The sequence below is a fragment of the Triticum aestivum genome, chromosome 2D, assembly GCF_018294505.1.
Source record: "Triticum aestivum cultivar Chinese Spring chromosome 2D, IWGSC CS RefSeq v2.1, whole genome shotgun sequence".
In the NCBI taxonomy this organism is placed as follows: Eukaryota; Viridiplantae; Streptophyta; class Magnoliopsida; order Poales; family Poaceae; genus Triticum; species Triticum aestivum.
The window spans coordinates 550,593,449-550,600,085 of NC_057799.1; positions in this window are offsets into that span (position 1 = coordinate 550,593,449).

The following is a 6,637-nucleotide window of genomic DNA, read 5'->3' on the forward strand; positions in this document are numbered from 1 at the left end:
AATGATTGGCTATTCTGAAAGGCTTAAAGCCCTAGAATTTCCACTTCCACCTGGCCATATGATGGACATGTTGCTTTCTTCACTCCCCCCGTCTTACGACGGTTTTGTCATGAACTACAACATGACAGGGATGGAGAAGACGCCGGAACAAGTGCTCACCATGCTGAAAACTACAGAAGGAGGACTGCGGAAAAATCGCAAGCAAGTGTTGCTTGTGAATAAAACCGCCAGTTTCAAAAAGAAGAAAGGCAAGCCAAAGAAGGGCAAGGGCACCGGTAAGACCGGCTCCAAAGCAACTCTAAGGGCGGAGCCAAGAATGAAACTGAGTGCTTCTACTGCAAGGGCACAGGACACTGGAAGAGAAACTGCAAGAAGTATCTGGAAGATAAGAAGACCGGGAAAACCGGAAAAGGTATAATTGTTATACAAGTTAATGTCATTGACGTTTTGCTTGCTAGCGAAAACTCTAAGTCTTGGGTATTTGATACCGGATCGGTTGCTCACATTTGCAACTCGATACAGGGACTTCAGAAGGTGCGCAAGCTAGCAAAGAATGAAGTCGTGATGCGCGTCGGGAACGGCGCTGGGATCGCCGCTCAAGCCGTCGGCATTATGCCTCTACGTCTCCCTTCAGGATTTATCTTAGAACTAAGTAACTGTTATTTTGTTCCACTGTTGTGTAGAAACATTATCTCCGGATCATGTTTGGTACACGATGGGTATTCGTACAAGTCTGAGAACAATGGTTGTTCACTTTATTGTAAGGATATGTTTTATGGATTTGCACCCATTGTTGGGGCCTTTTCATACTAAATCTTGAATGTGGAAATGATGTCTTTAACGTGAATGCTAAACGCCTTAAGAAGGCTGATACCACCACCACTTTCATGTGGCACTGTCGCCTTGGCCACATCGGTAAGAAACGCATGCAAAGACTCCATAAAGATGGAGTTTTACCGTCCCTTGATTTTGAATCATTTGACACATGTGAAGCTTGCCTGATGGGGAAAATGACCAAGACGCCGTTCACGGGTCATCCTGAACGGGCGGGTGAATTATTGGAAATAATACATAGTGATGTATGTGGTCCAATGAACACAGGCGCACGGGGTGGATATTTTTACTTCGTGACTTTTACTGATGATTTGAGTAGGTATGGCTATATCTACTTAATGAAGCATAAATCGGAAACCTTTGAAAAGTTCAAAGAATTTCAGAATGAGGTAGAAAATCATCGTAACAAAAAGATTAAGTTTCTGCGGTCTGATCGCGGAGGCGAATATCTTAGTCATGAGTTTGGCCAACATCTGAGTGATCGTGGAATTGTTTCACAGCTTATGCCTCCCGGAACTCCACAGAGAAATGGAGTATCGGAACGACGTAACCGAACCTTGTTGGACATGGTAAGGTCAATGATGTCTCTTACAAATCTTCCAATATCTTTTTGGGGTCACGCACTACTTACTGCTGCCCACACACTAAACAAAGCACCATCTAAATCTGTTGAGACGACGCCACATGAGATGTGGCACGGGAAGAAACCCGACCTGTCGTTTTTCAAAATTTGGGGTTGTGAAGCTTATGTAAAGCGTTTACAGCCAAGCAAACTTGATCCCAGATCAGACAAATGTTACTTTGTAGGTTATCCCAAGGAGATAGTTGGGTATTCTTTCTACCACGCCTCCGAGAACAAAGTGTTTGTTGCAAAACATGGAGTCTTTCTTGAGAAAGAGTTTCTCACTAAAGAAGTGAGTGGGAGGACAGTACAACTTAATGAGATTAGTGAATCTTCGGCAACCGTTGATATGGCTAAGGAACCGGAAGAAATTCCGCTAATTATCCCTACAACCGAGCCGGAAGTTGTCGCATGTGATGCGGAGACTTCAGACAATGTTGTAACTGAACCGCGCAGATCAGGTAGGGCTATCCAGCCACCTGAGTGGTTTCATAACGAAATCTTCATTCTTGAAGATGATGAACCCGCGCACTACAAGGAAGCGATGGTGGGGCCCAGCTCAAAAGAATGGCACAAAGCCATGAGATCTGAAATGGAATCCATGTACGAAAACCAAGTTTGGAACTTGGAAGAACTTCCAGAAGGCGTAAAGCCCATTGGTTGTAAATGGATTTTCAAAAGAAAGATGGACGCGGATGGTAACATTACTATCCACAAAGCTAGACTTGTCGCGAAAGGGTTCACACAAGTTCCAGGAGTGGACTACGACGAGACTTTCTCGCCAGTAGCTATGCTTAGGTCTGTTCGGATATTGCTAGCAATTGCTGCTTATTTCGACTATGAAATATGGCAGATGGATGTCAAAACGGCTTTCCTAAATGGAAACCTCAAAGAGGATGTATACATGATACAGCCAGAAGGTTTTGTCATTCATGAGGATGCTGGAAAGGTATGCAAACTTCAAAAAGCCATTTATGGTCTGAAGCAAGCATCAAGGAGCTGGAACATTCGTTTTGATGAAGTGGTCAAAGAGTTTGGCTTCATCAGGAATGACGAAGAATCTTGTGTTTACAAGAAGTTTAGTGGGAGCGCAAAAGCATTTCTAATCTTGTATGTGGATGACATATTGTTGATTGGAAATGACGTGAATTTTCTTAGCGAAATAAAAGACTCATTGAAGAAAAGTTTTTCAATGAAAGACTTAGGCGAAGCGGCATATGTATTAGGCATCAGGATCTATAGAGATAGATCAAAACGCCTGATAGCGCTTAGCCAAAGCACGTACATTGACAAGGTGTTGAAAAGGTTCAACATGGAGAACTCCAAGAAAGGCCTACTCCCCATGTCACCTGGCACAGTGCTTTGCAAGAATCAGAGTCCTCGGACTCTGGATGAGCGAGTACAAATGAATGATGTTCCATATGCCTCGGTAGTTGGTTCTATTATGTATGCCATGCTATGTACAAGACCAGATGTTTCCTATGCGCTAAGTGTTAGCAGCCGGTACCAAAGTGATCCAGGGTTGGAACACTGGGCCGCAGTCAAGGGTATTCTTAAGTACCTCAGAAGGACCAAGGATTTACTCCTTGTGTACGGAGGTGATGAAGAGCTCATTGTAAGCGGTTACACTGATGCAGGCTTCATGACTGACCCAGATGACTTCAAATCTCAATCAGGCTACGTTTTCATATTGAACGGCGGCGCAGTTGATTGGAAAAGTTCCAAACAAAAGACTGTGGCGGATTCTACGACGGAGGCGGAATATGTTGCTGCTTCAGAAGCCTCCAAGGAGGCGGTATGGATCAAACAATTTCTTTAAGACCTTGGTGTGGTTCCTAGTGCCCAGGACCCGGTGGAGATCTATTGTGATAATAGTGGCGCCGTGGCTCAGGCAAGGGAGCCAAGTTCGCACCATAAGACAAGACATATTCAACGCAAATATAAACTCATTCGACATCATGTTGAAGAGGGTTTAGTGAAAGTACGCAAAGTTCACACGGATCTGAACGTGTCAGACCCGATGACAAAGCCTCTACCACGAGCAAAACATGAGCAGCACCGGATAGCCATTGGTGTTAGGGAAGCCATGTAACTGGATTATGACTCTAGTGCAAGTGGGAGTCTGTAGGAGATATGCCCTAGAGGTAGTAATAACAGTTATTTTGTATCTCCAAGTTTGTAATGAATGTTTATGATCCATGCTATAACTGCAATGATTCTCGAGTCTACAATATCCACGAGGCTCGGAGGGAACTCATATGCACGTGTGGTATAATAAACGGTAAAATATATTCCTAGTCTTGCCTCTAAGACTAGCTCAAGTATTGCATGATGATCCTGTTTCCTCATCATGGGCATGACTATGCCGGCAATTTTGAGGGCACAAGTTTGGTAGAACGCTTGCGTTGAATCAACCCGGATTGATGTTATGCTATGAGATACCTTCGTCACAATTTTATGGTTAATATCATTGAGATAGTTAATGTTTGCATAATTCCTTAGACCATGAGAGTATCAAGTTCCTTCGTGCTTGCTTCGTGAACTTTGGGGTTTGTTAAACGTCATCCGTAACTGGGTGGCTATTACGGCAGCTTTCGGGTTCACGGAAAAGTATAGGAAGTAACAAGATAGCTCAAGATTGGGATTTGCTCCTCCGACGATGGAGAGATATACTCGGGCCCTCTCGGTGTAACGGTATCCATCATCGTCTGGCCAGACACATTGTGATTTGATCACTGGGATGCCGGAACACGGAAACGAGAAAAGAGAACAAAATCGGTAACGAGGTAACTTGCATGGTGGACAAATTGTTCGTCCATGGGCATGCAATAAATCTCACCTCGGGTGTTTGTGACATATCGCGAAGCAACAGGAATAGCTCACTGCAACTGGAGGTTCACTCGAATATTCATTCGTGTGGGTATAGGGGTCAATATGGGTGTCCACGGCTCCGATGTTGATCATTGATCGGAAGGGGTTCCAGGTCATGTCTATACTTCACCGAACCTATAGGGTCACACGCTTAAGGGTCATCTATCTGCTGAATACTAGACAGGGAGTCTGAGAGAAAATCACCGAAAAAGTTTCGGACACCGAAAAGTTTCGGACAGCGGAATCGTACCGCAGAGAGAGGTCATCGGGTAAGTTTCGATGATACCGAAAAGTTGTTTCGGGATACACCATTAAGTCAAATTGGTTTCGGCACATGCCTGATAATTCTTGGAGGATGCCAGAATCATTCTGGAAGCTTTTTGGAATTTTCTGAGATAAAAACCGGAAATGTTCCGGAGCTGCCGGAGCCACTTCAGATGCTTTTCGCAGATGAAAATCACTAAATCGGAATTGTTTCGGAACGCGTTGAAAATAATTTTGGTGGGCACTGGAAATGTTCTAAGCCCACATAAATATTTTCAGTTCGAACAGACGCTGAAAAATGTCGTCGTGAATAGTGAAAGTGCTTTTTGGGATATTTTATGGTGAGTCACCTTTTGGGATATCTCCAAAAGGCTTCTAGAAGGGCTTGGGGGCCAAGCATGCTCCTCATGGGGGTCCCCCAAGGGGGTTGGCCGGCCACATGTGTGGGGCTCCATGGAGCTCCACTTCACTCCCCATTATGCCCTTCATGTGTGACATTTGCATGGGCATTTTTGGTTTTTTGTGAGCCATCCCTACCCCTTGGCTTTCCTATAAATAGAGGAGGAGTGGGCAGCCCAAAGCTCATCCCTTGCTCTCATACACATGCCATGCATTATCTGGCTTCTTCTCTCCCTCCCACGAAAAGAGTTTCGTAGAGCCGTAAGGCTGTCTGGGTTCCGGCAGGAACTAGTTCTGGACGGCGAAGCCCTGCCGGATAGCTGACACCGTATGTGTGCAACCCTGTAGAGAGATTGTAGTTTTCGATCTTTTGCCCGAGGGGCTGTTCGAGTGTCCTCCCGAAGGGCTGTCCGAGTCTCCGTCCGAGTTTCGAGGGTGCTCCCGAAGGGCTGTCCGCGACATTGTCCGGGGGACTGTCCGACCGCCTCCCGAAGGGTTGTCCGGAGAAGGAGTACATCCTCGCGGTTGGGAGGTTGTAAATCCTAGCTGCGGGGATCTGCACCGACGATCTACACCGACTCTTCTTCCGCTGCGCTTCGAGTTGGTACGGATCAGATCAAACCTTGTATGCAGTCTCCATAGTGGTCCTGGGCGTGCTCGCTATACCGAAAATTTTCGTTTTCTGCCGCGTTCCCCTACAGCCTCTACTTGACTAGCTCGTTGATCAAAGATGGTTAAGTTTCCTAGCCATTGACATGGGTTGTCATTTGATTAACAGGATCACATCATTAGGAGAATGATGTGATTGACTTGACCCATTCCATTAGCTTAGCACTCGATCGTTTAGTATGTTGCTATTGCTTTCTTCATGACTTATACATGTTCCTATGACTATGAGATTATGCAACTCCCGTTTACCGGAGGAACACTTTGTGTGCTACCAAACGTCACAACGTAACTGGGTGATTATAAAGGTGCTCTATAGGTGTCTCCAAAGGTACTTGTTGGGCTGGCGTATTTCGAGATTAGGATTTGTCACTCCGATTGTCGGAGAGGTATCTCTGGGCCCTCTCGGTAATGCACATCACTTAAGCCTTGCAAGAATTGCAACTAATGAGTTTGTTGCGGGATGATGTATTACGGAACGAGTAAAGAGACTTGCCGGTAACGAGATTGAACTAGGTATTGAGATACCGACGATCGAATCTCGGGCAAGTAACATACCGATGATAAAGGAAACAACGTATGTTGTTATGCGGTCTGACCGATAAAGATCTTCGTAGAATATGTGGGAGCCAATATGAGCATCCGGGTTCCGCTATTGATTATTGACCGGAGACGTGTCCCGGTCATGTCTACATAGTTCTCGAACCCGTAGGGTCCGCACGCTTAAAGTTCGATGACGCTTATATTATGAGTTTATGTGTTTTGATGTACCAAAGGTAGTTCGTAGTCCCGGATGAGATCGAGGACATGACGAGGAGTCTCGAAATGGCCGAGACGTAAAGATCGATATATTGGACGACTATATTCGGACTTCGGAAAGGTTCCGAGTGATTCGGGTATTTATCCGAGTACGGAGAGTTACGGGAATTCGCCGGGGAGAAGTATTGGGCCTTATTGGGCCATACGGGAGTAGAGGAAAGA